The sequence below is a fragment of the Nicotiana sylvestris genome, chromosome 8 (assembly GCF_000393655.2).
Source record: "Nicotiana sylvestris chromosome 8, ASM39365v2, whole genome shotgun sequence".
Classification (NCBI taxonomy): domain Eukaryota; kingdom Viridiplantae; phylum Streptophyta; class Magnoliopsida; order Solanales; family Solanaceae; genus Nicotiana; species Nicotiana sylvestris.
In genome coordinates, this window is record NC_091064.1 from 143,139,740 (window position 1) to 143,161,615 (window position 21,876).

Genomic DNA, 21,876 nt, shown 5'->3' on the forward strand with positions numbered 1-21,876 from the left:
TGAATACTTTAGAACTTCCCTTGCCATCTAGGCATCTGTTCTATGAATAAGTCCAAAGTCCAGGGCATTCCCCCCTTAGGCCTCCTTCTCACACCACAACTTGTAGTCAGATATGTTTCCTTCTACATATGAATCGTCCCGAGTTTTGGGAAGTCAAAAGTTCATTAAGTTTGATTTGAGGTGCTATTCGTCATTTCGATTTTGTTATGCAAGATTTGAGGCCTCAAGTAGGTCCGTGTTATATTATGGGACTTGTTGGTTTGTTCGAACGGGATTCCGAATGGCTCTAGTGAGTTTCGCATAGGTTTGGGTTGTGTTGCGCTCGTTTTTTATATTTCGACGTCGTTTCTTCAAGCATAAATGGTGCCACATTAAGCAAAAGAGCCCAATTTTTGTTTTTATTGAAGCACTAGATCCGTATCATAATTACGGAGTCATAGCAAAAAGAATCAATGAATTTAGATATCGTATGAGGAATTTATGGTCATTTTACTAAGAATTGGGTTGCTAGATTTTTCAGGTTAATTACTAAATTGCAGCTGACTTCGTATTTAAAAATATGTACTATTTTCAAATATTGAAACCATCATATCTCCTTTATTATAAGGTCAAATGGAGTAATTCAAAAGCCTAACTTGGCTGAAATTTTACAAGAAATCTATTGGAAGCATCAAAAGTGAGTTTTGGTATCGTTTGGCACACGAAACGAGGTAGAACATCTGGACAAAAATATTTAATATCGAGGGTTTGTTCATTTGGTAATATTTTGATTTGGGGAGCTGGGATTTGGACAATATTTGAGGCGATTTTCACCATATGAATTGGGGTAAGTGTTCACTACTCGAATTTTGTTATATTTCGTGAATATATCTTCATTTTTGGTAATTGAATTGTGAATTTTAAATAGAAAGTCGAGGGGTTTTGTCAAAAGTTTCATAAAGTGAATTTTTGAGTTTTGAACGTCGATTCAAAGTCGGATTTGAGTGAAACTTTTATGGTTGGACTCATAATTGATATGTTGTTAGATTTTATAAGTTCCATCAGGTTTCGAGGCGCGAGCCTGGGTTTGACTTCTTGGTCAATTTTGGGATTTTAATTAAAGGTTCGACCTTTATCGATTGGGTTGGTTTCCTTTGGCATTATTTGCTGTATTTGAGTTGATTTTGGCTAGTTTCGAGCCGTTCGGAGGTCGGTATAAGCATGATGGCATATTTAGAGCATCGTTTGGCTTGCTCCGTATTGGATTTGGCTTGTTCGAGGTAAGTAACACTTCTAAACTTGGTGCTGAGGGTATGAACCCTGAATATACGTGTTGTGTGTTTTGTGTTGAGGTGACACACATGCTAGGTGACGGGCGTGTGGGCGTACATCGTGTAAATTATGACTCCGTTATTTCTGTAGTATTGTGTAGTTACCTGATCTTATCTGTAATAATGAAATCTCTACATACAAGAGCTATTGAGCTGTGATCCATGTTAGAAACCATGTCTAAACCACATGCTTATTCTGTTGGGACCCACTGAGGCCATTTTTGATGTTGAGTTATTTGCTTACGTAAAACACATTCATATGCTTATTATATCTTAGTCTCTGTTACCATTTATTGATACATCAGATCATTATATTTTTTGGGATAATTTTCATGACATTGTGAGCGCGAGAGATTGAAGAGAATGACGACTGAGTGAGGCTGAGGGTCTATTTATGAGTGATATTTATAGGATCGGGATGCACGCCGCAACAATTATTATTGATTCATGCCATGATTAGCTTATTATAACGCTTGGGATGAATAATCCCCTCAAGAGTCTATACACACCCCCAGTGAGCGCAGGTACCTACTAAGTGCGAGTGTCGAGTGTGAGTGCCGAGTGATTGGGAGGATTGAGTGACTGCGAGGACTAGGTGACTGGGAGGACTGAGTCACTAGAAGGACTGAGTGAATTGATACTCTAAGAGTATGCATATGGTTTTATCACTGAGTTACATCGCATTTGACATGCGCACTTGACATGCATTTTCCTCATACTGTATGGTATCACGTCATTCATGACTTCTCATACACATTGACATATTGTCACGACCCAAACCGATGGGCCGCGATGGGCACTCGGTACCTTACTCAACCGAGTACCAACATAACGTATCTTTCTTATTACATTATCATATACACATGACATACGGGTCTAATAGGCCAACATGATTATTTATAAACTCAAGACATCGGCCGACAAGGCTGTACAATCTTTCACGTACACAACATATGTCTACAAGCCTCTAAGAGTACATAAATGTCATAAAGGTCGAGATAGAGTCCCGCCATACCAAACAATATACGTCTAAATCATACCAGCCACACAAGCAACTCCGAAGCAAATGAAACATACCAACATCTTCCGCTGAGCTGATAGCCTACTTGGAGGGCTCTCGACCTGTCTATCGGGACCCGCGGGCATGAAACGCAGCATCCCCAGGCAAAAAGGACGTCAGTACGAATAATGTACCGAGTATGTAAGGCACATAAATAAATACATAAGAGACATGGAAGAAATATAGAGTACATGACTCAACTTGTAAGTCTGAATAACTTTGTAAATCATAAATTACTTTTAACGTCGTGCATATGCGTATGAATGTCATGTCATGCATAGGTACATGTTTCATAACATCATCAGCTTCTGAGGGCATCCCGTCATATCATATCGGCCACTGTGGGCAAAATCATCATTGTATACCAGTTGATCAGGTGGTGGTGCATATATAACGCCATAACCTTTCCCATATCCCATATACATATATATATATATATATATATATATATATATATATATATATATATATATATATATACGCGTATCTAAAGCCGTTTGAATCATATTTTAGCCGTTGTGGGAAACATCATCATCATATACCAGCTTATCAGGTGGTGGTACGTATATAACACCGTAACCTTTTCCCATATCCCATATACATATATTTATATATATACGCGTATATAATGCCATCTGGTCATGGGTCAATGCACATGTATGAAATGCATGAAAAATACGTAATAAAATCTTTCGGAGCTTCATAAGACCATTTTACCTTTGATTAATGTTATAAAGTAAACTCTTTTCAGCTTTCGTATTTTTTTCTTTATTGAGACCCATGAACAGATGATAAAATATTATGACCCACAGAAGTTCAAGAACATAGACATCTCTAATACTTCTATGAATAGAGTCATTCATGGAATTTGTGCATTTGCACGTTTCGTTTGTATCGTATGGATCTTGTCAAAAGAAAGAAGGGATAGCCTTAACATACCTGTTCCTGAAATTATTTGAACGGAATGAAGCTTCTACTTCTGAATCCTTGAACAAAATTGTGGTTCGAATTTTTACTAAGGATTTTTGACGAAATGTTTCCTGATTCAACGTTCTTGCTTCTTAAGCACTGTTGCATTGATATTTAGCCAAAAATGATGTTGTTACTTTGTTATTTTTCCAAGAATTGGACGTTGTTGCTTAGATTCTTATTACAAGTAAATGAGATTCATTCTTTTTCTAAAATTTTGGAAAGACTCACCTTTTTTTGGGTTTACTTTTGATGTTAATTTTTATCCTAGTTTGTCCTACACACGCCACCTATTATCAAGACCAAAGAGTCATTCATATCCTATGTTACTTGCTGCCATGTAGGGATAGGAGTTATATTAGGCTTATCCACAAATATATCCCCAATTAATTTGGTAATGTTCCGTTACTCGGTAATTAATTAATTACCCGCAAAATTGAGAATTATTCCCATTTACTTAAAATATTACTCACTTTTCACATACCTTATACGCCTTACTATTATGGTCATGTGGTATCTTGTATGGTACTAGTCCATAAATACCAAGTATTTTAGCTTGAACCGTATTTTATCGCAAAATGCCAAACTTTGACAAAAATTCGTTTTCTTAGACTTGCTCCCCCTTTTACCTTCATGAATTTACTAATCACTTGTGAAATAGCATAATCCTTATAATCCTCAAATAATCTTTTCCTTGGACTGATGTCAATTACCTTACGACAAATTCAACGTAAAATACTGGAGAGTGCAACATCGTCGTAACTTATACTGCGAAGCGTAACATCACCGTAATATATTACTGTAGAGCATAACATCGACGTAATACTGCGCGGCGTAACATTATTCCCCCCTTTGGAACATTCATCCTTGAATGTTGACTGATGCAATTATCATTTTCATAAGTTATATCTTCCGAATACTTTAGAACTTCCCTTGCCAACTAGGCGTCTGTTCTATGAATAAGTCCAAAATCCAGGGCATTCCCCCCTTTGGCCTCCTTCTCACACCACAACTTGTAGTCAGAATTCATATCTCGTAACTGTTACTACCTTTCATCATGCAGCCTGTACAATTTTGACCTTGTTAGTGTACCCAATCTCTAGCATTCTTATGTAGATCTTCATAAGATGTCTCTTTGGGCATATATGAGTATACTGAAGTTCTTCGCTCGGTACTTTGTTGAATTCACGAATATTGCTTTATCTCATCGAATAGGTTCGTTTAGCCATCCGTATGAATTTACTGCCATAACTCTTACTTTAATTTATCATTGCTGAGGTCTGCTACTAAATCCCGGCTTACTCTCGTTGCTTATTCCATATGTATAAATTTAAATCCTTTAATGCTTCCTTATTACTGCTCATCTTTAGAATGACGGCCTAATCTCATCTCATACTTTGTAACTTTTGTCCATCCAATGTTGATTCACCTCAATATTGATCTACAATATACCACTGATAACTTGAAACTTCTTACACAATACTTTGCCACTAGGGCTTACGTTACATCAAGGAATATTTGAAGTAATTTTCCTGATCCGCTTAGCGGCGATACTGTACTTCAATAACCGTATTCTATAGCATCCCAAGGTGATTCTCTTACGTGGGTATTTTAATCCCGTACAATTCCTGAACCCCTTTTCTTTCTCTTTTTTTTTCTTCAAATCATTACTCAATCGAAGGCCCAATCGTCATCCTTTATCTGTCACAATTATACCCTCATTTTATTACCAGGTCAGCATTTCATTCCTTCTAAATGCTATTAATCAGACTCCTTTGAGTTCATTCAGGCTATACTGAACTTTCAATAACTCAGAGAAACCATTACCTCTCTTGTTTCCATGGACTAAGTCCCGAGGACTTATCCATGCTCGTTACATTTTCACTTGTCTTTCCTCATCCTCACTTATGTTTCCTTAAAACTTTGTCGCTCTACCATACTTTAGCTTGCGACTTATACATATCCATTTATACTACTCGCAACTTTCCTTCAACTTGATTACACCATAGATTTCCTTATGTTATTCTTGAACGTCAAGCGAGACATCACATCGTCTCCAACTTTTCTCTACTCTCTTAACTAGATCTCTCAGTATTTAAAAACCATAGGTTGGAAGACATGTCGTCGACGATGCCGCTATCACTCCTGGTTATTGGATCTCCGTGCTTATAGCCTTCTATCCGAAGTATGGATTATTCACGATCTTCTGCCTTTGAGTATCTCGTACGTTGTTCACCTTTATCTTACTTACCTTAAAATTTCGCATCATATCTTCTATGTCTTTCCTGACCTCCCTTCCACCTTGGTGTAATTCACGTCCATAACTTGAAGCTCTATTATAATACTCGCACCTCTGCTATGTACACTATCCGATGGGAGCTTCGTACTGACTTCTTATGAGGCTGGTACTTCTTCTAACTGGCTTTCTTGTAGAGCCATTATAGATTATGGTTGTTATTTTATTTCTCTTGGACATCTGATAGTAAGAGTGATTCTGTCATGTTCTCAAGCACAACTTCTATAATTTTCTAGGTCCAATAATTAGACTCTTGAATTACTTGGGTGATGTGATTCTTTAGCTTCATCTTCCTTCCGATCAGCCTTTATGTAGGTTTAAGCTATCTTCCAATCTACGACTCATGGTATTAGTTATTACTTTAGTCCTCCATGGACGCTATGGAATATCCATGATACAATCTTCTAATAATTCATTCCTTTATCTATGACCTGGGCTCAATTCTTTCTTTTAGCTTATACCGAAATCTTTTACGGCTGTATGATTGTCAACATATATGCTATATGTATAAAAATCCAAACTCTTAAGTGCGTTCATAACGTCACCAACTCGGAATCATTGATAAAATAATTCCTTTCTTTCCTTCTCAGCTTTCTTTTGACGTAAACTATTACCTTTCTTGATCTTTCTTCCCCCTTGTTGCGTGCATACTTAGCTTATCTTAGCTCCCACGTATGCCAGAATTTTCGTACAACTCGTATAATCTTCGAATATTTCTTTTGAATTTTACTTCCCATTCACTCGCCATGGAAGATTCCTCTTTATTATGGAGGACGTACAGTGTTGTTGTGAAATTGTTGTTACAAGACCATTTCCTCTTTAGGTCACTGTGCTTAGTTTGAAGCCTTCTTCCTCATTTCCTCAGCTAGTCCTTCACTGTAGTACTTAGGGAGGATCCACTAACTCTTGTAAAGATGCGAGCTTATTATATCATATTCCCGATAGAATTTTTGATGTTCGTGCTCACTTGTAATTATCCTTAGTTACATACCTCTACACTCATATGCTCGTACAGCTACTTTTGAACTGAAGTTTTGACTGCCTTCCCAGTGGCACTTTCTTTTATCCCGTAATACTCATACAGTACTTTAACTACCCCGACTCTTGTTTGAATATATCTCAAGTATTATAATGATATTCTTTGAGGCTGAATTCTCCATGTTGGGTTTTACTATTTTATCTTACATGATCTGATGATTCATCTGTAACCCCATGTTTAGTCATAACTAGGATCTTCCTGACCAATTATTAACTACTCGTTGGCCCATTCTTATGTCAATATTCCTCGTAATCTTTCTTAGGTTATTTCCTTTGTCTGTACTTACGTCTCGCACTGGATCATTGTTTATTAATAACAGCTCGGGCAGGAACCTTTACTTCCTCTCCTTGACATCGTGTTTGCACAATATTCTTGAATCGTAGAGTATCTGTAAGATTTGGATAAGTGCCATCTCATTCCTGTTTCATTTATTGCATTCTTCCTTTACCATTCCATACTCCCCCCTTTAGGGGAGTACTAAGAGTTAGAGCTACGATGACCTGCCTGTAGATATTTCACCTTTTCATCTTTGGCATCCTTTCACATTATCGATGACCCTTACTCGCCTTGCGGTAATCCTTCCGTACCAAGGATAGCAAAATTGCTTACTCACGAGGGTGAAACTTAGTATAACTGGCACATACAGTCCCTTAAGCTGAACTTTGCTCACATTGCTTGCTGTAGGGAAGCGTCTTTCTGAATGACCATTCTCTGAATTTCTCATGAATCTTCTTTTGTCGTCCATTCTATTATTGCCGGAACAAAATATGAAATTACCATGATGCCGAGTACTTTTCAATCATTCAGTCCCTAATTCATATTTAGTTTATCTTGTTTACTAGTCTATACTGATTTCTGTTACTCAGGGGATTAACCCTCCTCTCTGGTAGTCGCGTTGGAGTCATGAACTTATTTCTCGAAATGAGGATATAACCTTATGACCTATACTCTTTTGTTGTCTTAAGGCCCATCACCTTTCGTCTCTTCCTTCATTTAACTATAGTTTCTGTAACACTCTACCGTATTCATCCATGTATCACACCTTATTCATAATGCTTCCTTATCTCTCTTGTCATTATTCTGCTAATATTTCTACATATCCCTTTTCTTGTGAAAACTTCAATACAACATTCTTTCCTTTTAGCTTTCCTTTGCTCCATCCAGTGGCTCTTCAAGTTGCTTAACGTTCTCGCTTTACTAGGGACACGAGCCACACTAAGGTAATATTTATTCCTTCAAGGCTTATAGTGCATGTCTTTGTAGTACTCATATATGGCTGCACTATTTTAGAGTGCACCATCTAGGTGTCTCATAAAGAGATCTATTAGCACATTTGCAATATCCTTCGGAAATGTCAACTGTCGCAAACAATTCATCCATTATTTTGGGTTATTCTAACCCCCAACCGGATCCTGATATCCCGTCCTTATCTTAACTATACCCGTTAGCCCCCACAGGGCATAACTGAAATGGGTTTGACCAATTGTATATACCTCTGTTACTACTATTGAAGTTAACTCAAAATGCTTATATCTCTCTGCTTGAGTTGAAAATCCCGATAATCTTCATTAACTGGGTACCTCGTACCTTTTTTCACCTTGCTCCTTTTACTTCCTGAAACTTTTACTTATCTTCTTAATCTCTCATTGTCTTTTACCATAAAGATGGATAGGCATTCTTGCCTTAAGGCTTCTTATAAGGAAGCTTACACCTTTTAGTACACCCATGATCTGCTAAAGACCTCATTTTTACTTATCGTAGGCATCGTACAAAAATCCAATTCCTCTGACTCAGCTCTTCCACAACTATCTCTCTTTCCAACCTTCTTTCCAGATGTAGGTATCGTTTTATTATGAATAATTTTTTTTTTAGAATTTGAATTCTTATAAGTGAGCTCTACCACACGATCTAGAGTAAGAAGAAAGAGTGACAGTCTTAAGTGCCCTATAGCCTCCTGCTTATAAGTGTGGTGCACGACACACCCATAAACAAGACTCTACTAGACACGACTTGTAGACTCCCTAGGACAGAACTACTCTGATATAACTTTTGTCACGACCCAAACTGATGGGCCGCGATGAGCACCCGGTACCTTACTCAACCAAGTACCAACGTAACGTATCTTTCTTATTACATTATCATACACACATGACATACGGTCCTAATAGGCCAACATGATTATTTATAAACTCAAGACATCAACCGACAAGGTCGTACAATCTTTCACGTACACGACATATGTCTACAAGCCTCTAAGAGTACATAAATGTCATAAAGGTCAGGACAAAGTCCCGCCATACCAAACAATACACGTCTAAATCATACCAGCCAAACAAACAACTCCGAAGCAAATGGAGCGCACCAACATCTTTCGCTGAGCCGATAGCCTACTTGGAGGGCTCTCGACCTGTCTATCGGGACCTGCAGAGATGAAACACAGCATCCCCAGGCAAAAGGACGTCAATACGAATAATGTACCGAGTGTGTAAGACACATAAATAAATATATAAAAGATATGGAAGAAATATAGAGTACATGACTCAACCTGTAAGTCTGAATAACTTTGTAAATCATAAATTACTTTTAGTGTCATGCATATGCGTATGAATGTCATGCCGTGCATAGGTACATGTTTCATAACATCATCAACCTCTGAGGGCATCCAATCATATCATATCGGCCACTGTGGGCAAAATTATCATCGTATACCAGCTGATCAGGTGGTGGTGCGTATATAACGCCATAACCTTTCCTATATCCCCCATATAAAAAATACGTGTATATAACGCTGTTTGAATCATATTTCAGCTACTGTGGGCAACAACATCACCATATACCAGCTGATCAGGTGGTAGTGCGTATATAATACCATAACTTTTTCCCATATCCCATATACATATATACGCGTATATAACGCCATCTGGTCATTGGTTAATGCACATGTATGAAATGCATGAAAAATACATAATAAAATCTTCCGGGGCTTCATAAGACCATTTTGCTTTGAGTAATATCATAAATAAACTCTTTTCAACTTTCGCATTTTTTTTCTTGTCTGAGACACATGAACAGATGATAAAATATTATGACCCACGAAAATTCAAGAACATAGTTATCTCTAATACTTCTATGAATAGAGGCATTCATGGAATTTGTGCATTTGCACGTTTCGTTCGTATCGTATGGATCATGCCAAAAGAAAGAAGGGATAGCCTTAACATACCTGTTCCTGAAATTATTTGAACGGAATGAAGCTTCTGCTTCTAAATCCTTGAACAAAATTGTGGTTCGAATTTTGACTAAGGATTTTGGACCAAATGTTTCCTGATTCAACGTTCTTGCTTCTTGAACGCTGCTGCTTTGATATTTAGCCAAGAATGACGTGGTTGCTTTGTTATTTTTCCAAGAATTGGACATTGTTGCTCAGATCCTTATTACAAGTAAATGATATCCATTCTTTTTCTAAAATATTTGAAAGACTTACCTTTTTTTGGGTTTACTTTTGATGTTAATTTTTATCCTAGTTTGTCCTACACATGCCACCTATTATCAAGACCAAAGAGTCATTCCTATCCTATGTTACTTGCTGCCACGTAGGGATAGGAGTTATATTAGGCTTATCCACAAATATATCCCCAATTAATTTGGTAATGTCCCGTTACCCGGTAATTAATTAATTACCCACAAAATTGAGAATTATTCCCACTTACTTAAAATATTACTCACTTTCCACATACTTTATATGCCTTACTATTATGGTCATATGGTATCTTGTATGGTACTAGTCCATAAATACCGAGTATTTAGCTTGAATCGTATTTTATCCCAAAATGCCAAACTTTGACAAAAATTCGTTTTCTTAGACTTGCTCCCCCTTTCACCTTCATGAATTTACTAATGACCTGTGAAATAGCATAATCCTTATAATCCCCAAATAATATTTTCCTTGGACTGATGTCAATTACTTTATGACATTCAACGTAAAATACTGGAGGGTGCAACATCATCGTAACTTACTGCGAAGCGTAACATCACTGTAATATATTACTACAGAGCATAACATCGACGTAATACTGTGGGGCGTAGCACATGTAGGCATAGAGATGTATTTTTCTTGCACCATTTGATAATGAAACATCTTGTCTGTTGTTGAAAAGCTTTAGGAATAATTATAGTTTTACAAACCTACTCATATTTTGGTGATTTCGGTAAAAGAATTGGGTTTTCACTGATATACTTGAAAAGCTTGCCTATTTTTTTCTGGAACTTTGAACGAGTTGAGCATCTTATATCTGAGTATGTTTCCTTTACCATTATTATTATTATTTCGTAATGAACTATTGTTGGCTAATGGTGTTGGACTCCAACCTCTATTCCAGATCATCACTACTTTCAACCTAAGGCTAGGTTTGTTACTTATTGAGTAAATGGGGTCAGTTATACTCATACTACACTTATGCATTTTGTGTGCAAATTTGGATGCTGACGTTGCTGTGTATGACGGGAGCTAGCATTAAAGACGTACATGCGTTCTAGTTACAGGTGCCTCTTGTTCATGGTGGTCTAGACTTATGAAAAATCTATTTACGTATAATTCAGACAGATGATGTATTTATTTTACACTAGATTTGTAAACTCTAAATCTTAGAAGCTCATGATTTGTACTACCAGTCCTTGGAAAATTCTTGCATAAAAGCAGTTGTATTATTATTTCTTTTCTTGATAAATCTCATTAGATTGGATAGTTGTTAATTAGCTTACCTAGCAGGTTGGTTTAGGTGCCATCACGACTAGTTGGATTTTGGGTCATGACAAGTTGGTATCAAAGCTCTAGGTTCATAGGTTCTACAAGTCATGAGCAAGTGTCGAGTAGAGTTTTGCAGATCGGTATGATGGCGTCCATACCTATCTTCGAATGGCTACAATGCATTTAGGATAAACTTCCCATCTTTCTTTCTTTATCGTGCGATATTGATTCAGCTTGAAGCGTAACTCTTTGAATTCCTTCCACGCATTCGTATGTGCATGTGAGCGCTCGGTATTAGTTGTATATTGACAGCTTGTGATTCCATGGATGAGGTGCGACATCTGATTTCGGTGTGCTGATAATGGGCCAGTCTGGAGGACTTGAGGTCAGCTTTGACTATAGCTTGAGCACGAGAATTTTAGTTGTGTGAGCACATGTGTTTGGACTTATAGGTCTGGTAGTGTCCCTATTAGTGGAATTTGTGGCTCGAGGGCTATATTATGAGTATGATGTGACTGTGGGATGTGTTCACATGGATTGAATATGACGAGAAGAGTTTGCTTGTGATGTAAAAAGGACTATTGGGTGCTTGATTTCTGTCTTGATGTGACGTATAGTCTCGAGTTATGAGTGTATTGGAGGATCTTTCATGTTGTTTAATTGTGAAACAAATTAGGTTCTCATGTCTTGTTTATGGGTTCAGACTCAGGAAGATTAAGTGATTGCGTAGTAGTTGCGCCTGTGAAAGGGTATAACGAGATGTCAGTTTGAGGCTAAGCAGGTGGGTTATAACATACGAGGTAATCTACGGATCTGTGATTTTTATAAAGTTCTGTGGAGGCTTTATTTTCTACCAGTGGCTTATATTTGTGCGATTTGAGTTTGGATTGGTTGTAATAGTTGAACTGGCCGTCAAGAGGATGAATGCGAGATTTGTAGATGATTTGAGGTATTAGATGGTTTGTGTTACATGAGTTTGTGAAGGATTTAGTTGAATCTTACTGCAGTATTATGGTAGTAATGGGGTATGTTTATGGGGGAGTCTGCTATCAATGGGTTATTTGCACGGTTATGTGTTGTATTGATTTTGGTTTGAGGTATACTTGTGAATCAGTTATGACTTGCAGAGTTTGAGATCGAGGATGACTCGAGTAAGGAAATTTCTGGATACGGGTTGTATTACACTATATGGGTATATGAAAATCATGGAATGATTTGAGTTGTTATTCGTGACGGATGTAGTGCGCATGGTGTAGGAATTTTCTTTGTTGTGTTACGATGAGGTTACTTCTTTGGGTGTTGTCATGCTAATGGGGCACATGTCATTCGGCCCGTTTGGGAAGTGCAATTGAGATTTGAGCAGAGTAGATGACTCTCGAGGAGGTTCTAATGGATTCATGATTATATGCGGCAATTGAGAATTTTCTGGATTTGTATATGGTTATGATCTAAGATTCACATTCGATGGAGCCGGTACTTATAGTATTTCTATATTATTATGGATTCTGCATTTCAGTATCAGGAAGGTGAAGTTAATGGCTTTCGGTTAACAGAAGGTCCTTTCAGAGTAGGTGTCTCAGTTGTGGTACTTTTGGGGTGCTTAATAGGGAATATAACGGCTTATGGGCTTTAGGGTATGTGGTTTTATGTAAGGACATCTTGTGGTGAGTTTTGAGTAAAGATCATGGTGTTCTGGCAAGGATAAGTGTTAACTTGAGGGTAATATGGAAGGAACTCGGAAAAATAGGACAGCTTAGTAATAGGTTAGATTAGCACAGTAATGGATATGATCGGTTCTTTGGGTACTTATAATGTGATAAGCTTCTACAGGTGTTTTGTGGCAATGCACTTGGGTTTTGGTGACTTGCGTGGCTTGGTTGAGTTAGAGAGATTCATTTTTGATATCTTGGTTATGCGCAAATGGATTTCAAAGTGTTCTTGATGGTTTCTACCACGAGTTGACATGGATATTTCCTACCGATGTAAGGAGCATGTTGCGTGTTGTGGTTTTCTTCTAGAAGGAACCAAATGGAACGTTTCTGACTGATCGAGTATGTATTCTACTTGTGACTCAGTGTTAATTATGAGATTCTTGTACTTTTCATATGATGACATGATTGATGCGGTGTGTTGTGTGGGATGTAGATGTGCATGTGCAAGGTAACCGTTCAGTTTTGAAGGGAAGGTCATGAATTCTTAGACAACATGGATATTTTCCGATGTTAGATGAATGCTATAACTACTTGGTATTGCTTGAGAAGGTTGCACATTTTAGAAGGTGCATTGTGTTTTGACTTATGAATGCTTCATTGGTATTGCGGTACTCGCCTAGTTGATCGACTACTGATATTTAGATTTTTTCTATGTGGCATGGAAGAATTATAGAAATATTACTCATGGGATCATCGTGTGTGGACGATGTGTTAGACATTTGGGCGGTGGATTTGGGATCAAATATAGCGATTCGGGTATTCTATGGATTTGGAGACTGGGAGTTCTCAGAAGCAGGTTGTTTCGTGGTTGTGGACTGTGAAGAAGTGGCCAAAGCTAGCAATGATAGTATGTGTTATGGTTAGATCATTGGGGACTTTCGGAGGGTTAATTACTATTTGTGGATGACTGGGGTTGATTTGGGAGATCATTAGTAGTCCTAATGAGGATGTGTATTCTACACTAGGTCAGATTTGTTGACTCGGCATCGTTATTACAGAAAGGCGTGTCATTCAGTTAGAGTGAACTTGTTTGTGTTCTGATATGCTCTATATGTTATCCTTCTATGGTACGAGAGGTTGTGATTTGTGGTTATATGCACGCATGATGTGGTTCGGTTTTGGGCCTTATAGTAGATTTTGTGTGATTTGGTGATTGGGGTGTGGAATGATTGATTGCGCCTTAGTTATGGTCCTTTCGGGTGGTGGTATTGTGTTAATTGCCTCTCCATGGTTATGGTCATGCACCTTGGGTACTTGATGTCGAATTGCGCGTGGTTATTGATTTTGAGCATGGTGGTTGAGGTACTTCATATGGATCAAGGCTTGGATAGGGTCACGCATTGCAGCGAAATTATGTTGAGATACGATCCTTTGTGTTAGATTCGTGTGTATTGGTTCCACTATGTAGGATGGGTTCGTAGCATTTCAAGTTATGGTGGTTGTGTTTGTGGGACGGTTTTCTCAGTTGTGTCATTTTCCATTTTTGGGTGCATTGAGTTATTGCATATTGGTGCACGGATTGCATGGTTTGTGGTTGGAGGTCGTATTGGTATTGCATGTCAATAAAATGGTTATATTTGACGAGGTGAGGTGATTGGACCTAGAATGGGTGCTATCGGATCTGATTGTCGTTTAATTAGAAGTATAATATCGGAAGTCGGCTTAGAAATTGGCTATAGTTCTTGTTGAAGGAGAGGGAGCTCAGTGACTTGTTGATCTAATGAATGGTTATGAGTTTCTACGGGCTTCTTTCATCATCAGCAATGTACGAAGGTTTTAGAACGAGGTTTTATTTGATATGAGGTTTATTACCAGTACCAGTTATTTTTTTAAGCAGCTACGATGACTAGAAATTATTGCTATGAGTATTTGAGTTATGTGGTATATCATGTGATTGTGTCTTGGGTTACAATTAAGGTCGATGTAGTTTATTTAGACTTATATAGTGTATAAATGCGAGATTTGGGTCTTATAGGAAATTGCGGATGTTGGAAAATTGAATTCCAAAATTTATAGGCTAATGTTGAATTAAGGATCTTCAGTTAGGTTGTGTCGTCAGGCTTATATGGATTAGGGTGACATGGGATCACCCCCGAGTATAAGCATGGTAAGGTTACACGATAGTTTGATGGTTTGGAACAACTTGTGGCATGTTCGAGGATGAACATATGTTTAAGTGGGGGAGGATGTAACGAACCGACCGGTCATTTTGAGTATTTGCACTTCGCTCGGTAGTTTGAGGGCGTGAGAAGCTCTGTATGATTTATTATGACCTGTGTGAATCGTCGGTTTTGGTTTTCAGGTTATTCAGAATTGATTTGGAATAATGAATTTCATTGTTGAAGCTTTAAGTTGGAAGATTTGACCAAGTTTTACTTTTGTGAATTTAACCCTAGAACAGAGTTTTGATGGTTCCGTTAGGTCCGGATGATGATTTTGGACTCGAGCATATGCTCGAATTTGAATTTGGTTGTTTCTAGAAGGTTTCGGCATGAATTGGCAAAAAAATAGAATTTGAAGGTTTGGAAAAGTTCATAAGTTTGACTGAGAGTTGAGTTTGAGGATATCAGATTCGGATTATGGTTCTGGGATTTGGAATGGCTTCATCATGTCATTTGGGACTTGTGTGCAAAATTTGAGTTTAGTCCGATTTGATTTGGTATGTTTCGGCGCGAGTTTTTTGAAGTCGAAAGTTCATTAAGTTTGATTTGAGGTGCGATTCGTCGTTTCGACATTGTTATGCGTGATTTGAGGCCTCGAGTACGTCCGTGTTATGTTATGGGACTTGTTGGTTTGTTCGGATGGTGTTCCGAGGGGATCAGGTGAGTTTCGGATAGGATGAACCTATGTTTAAGTGGGGGAGGATGTAACGACTCAACTGGTCATTTGGAGTATTTGCATTTCGCTCAGTAGTTTGAGGGCGTGAGTAGCTCCATATGATTTATTATGACTTGTGTGAATCATCTATTTTGGTTTTCAGGTTATTCAGAATCGATTTGGAACAATGAATTTTATTGTTGAAGCTTTAAGTTGGAACAATTGATCAAGTTTTACTTTTGTGAATTTAACCCCGGAATAGAGTTTTGATGGTTCTGTTAGGCCCTGATGGTGATTTTAGACTCGGGCTTATGCCTGAATTTGCATTTGGATGTTTCTAGAAGGTTTTGGCACGAATTGGCAAAAAATTGGAATTTGAAGGTTTGGAAAAGTTCATAAGTTTGACCGAGAGTTGACTTTGAAGATATCAGATTCGGATTGTGGTTTCGGGAATTGGAGTGGCTTTGTCATGTCATTTGGAACTTGTGTGCAAAATTTGAGTTCATTCCGAGTGGATTTGATATTTTCCGGTGCGAGTTTTTTGAAGTCGAAAGTTCATTATGTTTGATTTGAGGTGCGATTCGTCGTTTTGATGTTGTTTTGCGTGATTTGGTGCCTCGAGTAGGTCTGTGTTATGTTATGAGACTTGTTGATTTGTTTGAACGGGGTTCTGAGGGGATCAGGTGAGTTTCGGTTAGGTTTGGATTGCGTTGTGCTCGTTTTTGATATTTCGACGCCGTTTGTTCAAGCATAAATGGTACCACATTAAGCAAATAAGCTCCAATTTCTGTTTTCATTAAAGAACTAGATTTGTATCGTAACTATGGAGCCATAGAAAAAATCGTTGAATTTGAACATCGTATGAGTAGTTTATGGTCATTTTACTATAAATTGGGTTGCCATATTTTTTAGATTAAATACAAAATTGCCACTGACTTCGTATTTAAAAATTTGCACTATTTCTAAATATGAAACCAACATATCTCCTTCATTATAAGGTCAAATGGATTGATTCAAAAGTCTAACTTGACTGAAATTTCACAATGAATCTATTGGAAGCATCAAAAGTGAGTTTTGAGATAGTCTGATACATGAAACGAGGCAAAATAGTTGTGAAAAAATATCTAATAACGAGGGTTTGTTCATTTGATAATATTTTGAGTTGGAGAGCTCGTATTTGGACAATGTTTGAGGAGATTTTCACCATATGAATTTGGGTAAGTGTTCTCTACTCGATTTTTGTTATATTTCGTGAATCTATCTTCGTTTTGGTTATTGGATTGTGAATTTTAAAGAGAAAATTTGGGGGTTTTGTCCAAAGTTTCATAGACAGAATTTATGAGTTTGAATGTAGATTCAGAGTCGGATTTGAGTGAATCTAGTATTGTTGAACTCATAATTAAATGGGTTGTGAAATTTATAAGTTTCATCGGGTTTCGAGGCGCGGTCCCCGGTTTGACTTTTTGGTCGATTTTGGTATTTTGATAAAAGATTCGACCTTTGTCGATTGGGTTTATTTCCTCTGGAATTATTTGATGTATTTGAGTTGCTTTTGGCTAGTTTCGAGCCGTTCGGAGGTCGGTACGCACGTGATGGCATCTTTGGAGCATCGTTTGGCTTGTTCGAGGTAAGTAACATACCTGGTGCTGAGGGTATGAACCCTGAATATACGTGTTATGTGTTTGGTGTTGAGGTGACGCACATGCTAGGTGACGGGCGTGTGGGTGTGCACCGTGTGAATTGTGACTCCGTTATTTCTGTGGTACTATGTAGTGACTTGATCTTATCTGCAACCATGAAATCTCTACGTACTAGAGGTATTGAGTGGTGATCCATGTTAGAAACCATGTCTAGGCCACATGCTTATTCTGTTGGGACCCACTGAGGTCATTTATGCTGTTGAGTTATTTTCTAACATTGCAATTACATACTCAGTAATACGCATTCATATGCATATTGTATCTCAGTCTATGTTAGCATTTATTTATACATTAGATCATTATATTTTTGGGCTGATTTTTCATGACATTGCGAGCTCAAGAGACTAGAGAGATTGATGACTGAGTGAGGATGAGGGCCTGTTTATGAATGATATTTATGGGATCGGGTTGCACGCCACAACAATTATTATTTATTCATGCCATGATTGGCTTATTACAGCGCTTGGGCTGAAGGAGCCCTTCCGGAGTCTGTACACACCCCCGGTGAGCGCAGGTACCTACTGAGTGCTAGTGCGAGTGCCGAGTGTGAGTGTCGAGTGCAAGTGTCGTGTGATTGGGAGGATTAAGTGACTATGAGGAATGCGTGACTGGGAGGATTGAGTGAATTGATACTCTGGGAGTATGTATATGGTTTTATCACTAAGTTGCATCGCAATTGATGTCATGCCCCGAACCTAGGGCGAGACCGGCACCCGGTGCCTCACCTATCCTCGCGTACCAACTTGCGACTAAGGGACTCTGAACATATAATATCATACTTTGGCCATGGGCCACATTGCAAGATAATTGTGAATGCTGACTAAACATCAATATAAAGCTGGGTCGACAAGGTCATCACAACTAATACAGCTGGCAAACCAACAAAATATACATAAAAAGCCTACAAGCCCAGTATACTGCACTAACTGACATGATACGTCTAAAAGCCTCTACTAATGGTTATACTATGATCGGAACAGGGCCTCGACCTCCTCATATCATATATACATATATACACAAGATATACATAAAGCTCTAGACCTGGCAACTCCGAAGGGCATGGAGCTTACCGATCAAGCTGAACTCGGGAAACACCTAATGAGGAGGTCTACCCTTCTGTCTGTCTGAACCTTCACACATGAAATGCAACACCCCTAGAAAAAGGACGTCAGTACGAAATAATGTACCGAGTATGTAAGGCAATATACTGAAAGCTGAAACTAAAATGATAATATAATAACTGAAAGTAACTGGGAGTTAGTGATAACCTGAAGATATACTCATTTACTGATACTGACTCAACTCTCTCAATATAGTAAGTAAAATAGTTGTCCAGCCTTATAAGGCTCGGTATATATATAACTGATCTACCGTAGTAGGCTTGCTCATATGCGCTTGACCATACTAGGCTCTGTATCTTGGCCATTCTGGGCTCGCTCATAGGTGCTCGGCCATAGTAGGCTCGGTATATAACTTACCATCTGATCAGAGGTTGCCCAATAGGGGTCTGCCCATCGATTATAGCTCGATGGTAGTGAAAATATTGTAATACTGTATATATAGACTCTATGCTCTCTTGACTGGAAGAAGATAATACTCAATTGAATATGAAGTCCCGATAAGGGAGAATACTGTAATTTATGAGACTAGGATAATGTATATAAATTCGGGAGTATGAACTTCTCTTTATGCCTCATCATCAAACATATGTAATTACGAGATCATGCCAAAATAAAGGAAGGGCTTAACCTTAACATACCTGAGTCGGATCTCTTGACAATCTCTCTAACACGCATCAATTGCGACAAATCACATAATAGCGGAACGAAGTATGGAAGAATTCGTATGATATTCTTGAGAAAGATTGTATCGTGCTTTCTTAGATTCGCAAAATCCTGTTGTGATTACACAGTATAACTTCGTTGCAAATCTCTTAGAATTACAAATCCGTATTGAAGATTCATCCGTTGCCGTCATCCATATAGAATTACAAATCTATATGTGCAAATCTTTAGTATGATTCGTGCACACAATTGTTGGCTATCCTTGAAGACAAACTGATATAATTTAAAATCTTCGTACTTTTCAAAGTTTAAGCAAAATTAAAGGCAATCAATCTTCCAAACTCATGTCTTCTTTAAATGATAAAACTTAATTTCGTCCACCTATTTATGAACTTTAAGAGTCACCATTTTCGCTAAGGCAAGGCTGCCACGTTAGTGGCTTAGTCTTTGTCTAAAGACTTTAATTTCCTAGGTAAGAGTTAATGCCTAAGTCTTTATCCAAAGACTTTAATTTCCTAGTTAATCTTACCACCAAAATCTTAATTAATTGATAATCTCCCACTAAAATTAATAATTACTCAATTATCTACATAATTAGGAATTATCTCAAATTACTTAAAATACTGCTCACTTTAACACACTTTGTACACCTTACTATTATGGTCATGTTGTACCTTGTATGGCACTAGCCCATAAATATTGGGTATTATAGCTCGGACCGTATTTTTTTCTCAAAATGTCAAACTTCGATGAAAACTCATTTTCTTCGATTCGCTTACCCTCTTACCGTCACAAATTTACTTATCACTTGTTTGAAATAGCATAATACTTATAATCCCAAAATAAATCTCATTCCTGAACTTACGTCGATTAACTTAGGACGAAACTTTAACGTATAAGAATAGAGAATGTAACATCTCATTTTCGAGCATTCATCAATTTATTTATGGCGTACTTTCATGTACAAAAAAATATGGGGTGTAACATTTCACATGCACACTTGACATACATGCATAGAGATGCATTTTCCTCATGCTATACGGTATCATGTCATTGATGACTTCTCATATACATTGACATGTAAGCGTAGAGATGTATTTTTCTCATGCCATTTGATAATGAAACATCTTGTCAGTTATTGAAAAGTTTTGGGAAAAATCATGTAGACATGTAATTTTTGACTCTCCTTGAAATTTTACACTATTTAGTGATTAAATATTTATTTTAGGTCTAATATCGTTATTTTGACTATTTTAACCTTTTTTGCTTTATTTTATCTTAAAACATAAAAACTACAAAAATAGTTTTTCTTTATTTTAGCTTATTGGTATGTTGTCTAGTTAGTTTTTGTGATGGATCTATAGGTCATATTATGAGTCCGAACCTAATTCTGTGCTTTGAAGCCTTAAATACCTCGTTTTACCCCTCCTCGATTTGCATGCGCAGTCCAAGTCTTAAAATCTATTTGAGTTGACTTCGGTCAATATTTTGAGCAAACGGATCTGGATTCGTATTTTGATGATCCCGATGGGTCGGTATCATGATTTGAGACTTGGGTGTATGCCCGAAATCGAATTCGGAAGCTCCTAGCCCGAGTTATCGGAGTTTGTTGAAATTTGAAAGTTAAAGGTAATGACTTTGAAATGTTTCACCAAGGTTTAACTTTTTTGATATCGGGTCCGTATTTTGGTTCCGGAACCCGATATAGGTCCAATACTATATTTATGACTTGTCTATCAAATTTAGTGAGAAACGGAGTTGGTTTGACGTGATACGAATGTCCGATTGTAAAAATAGAAGTTTCAAAGTTTTCTTGAAAATTTCATTTCATTTAGTGTTCAGTTCAGTGTTCTAGGTATTATTTTGGCGATTTGATCGCACGAGAAAGTTTGTATGATGTTTTTAGACTTGTGTGCATATTTGGTTTAGATCCCCAAGGCTTGGGTGAGTTTCGGATAGGCTACAGAGTGAAATTTGGACTTAAAACATTACTGGTGTGTTTCAGGTCTGGTGCAAACCTCAGACCTCACAATTGCGAGGTTAGGCTTCACATTTGCAACCTCTGATAGATTCGCATTTGCAAGCAACTCATTGCAATTGCAAAGAGTAGCTGGGGTACCACATATTTGCAATTGCAAACAATACTTCGTATTTGCAAAGGGGGACAGGGGGTGTAGTGATCGCAATTGCGGAAGGTCAAAGTTCGCATTTGCGATGAAAGCAGAAATGTGGAGAACTTTGCATTTGCGATTGATTCTCCGCATTTGCGAATCCCATGTCACAAATGCGACATCTTCAACTAATCAAAATGGGAGTAAACAGGATTTTTGTTCATTCTCTCAAATTTTCAAACTTAGTAATCCTAGAGGTGATTTTCCAAAGAATTCTTCTTCCCTAAATCATTGGGAAGTGATTCTAAACTTGTTTCTTTTAATCTTTCAC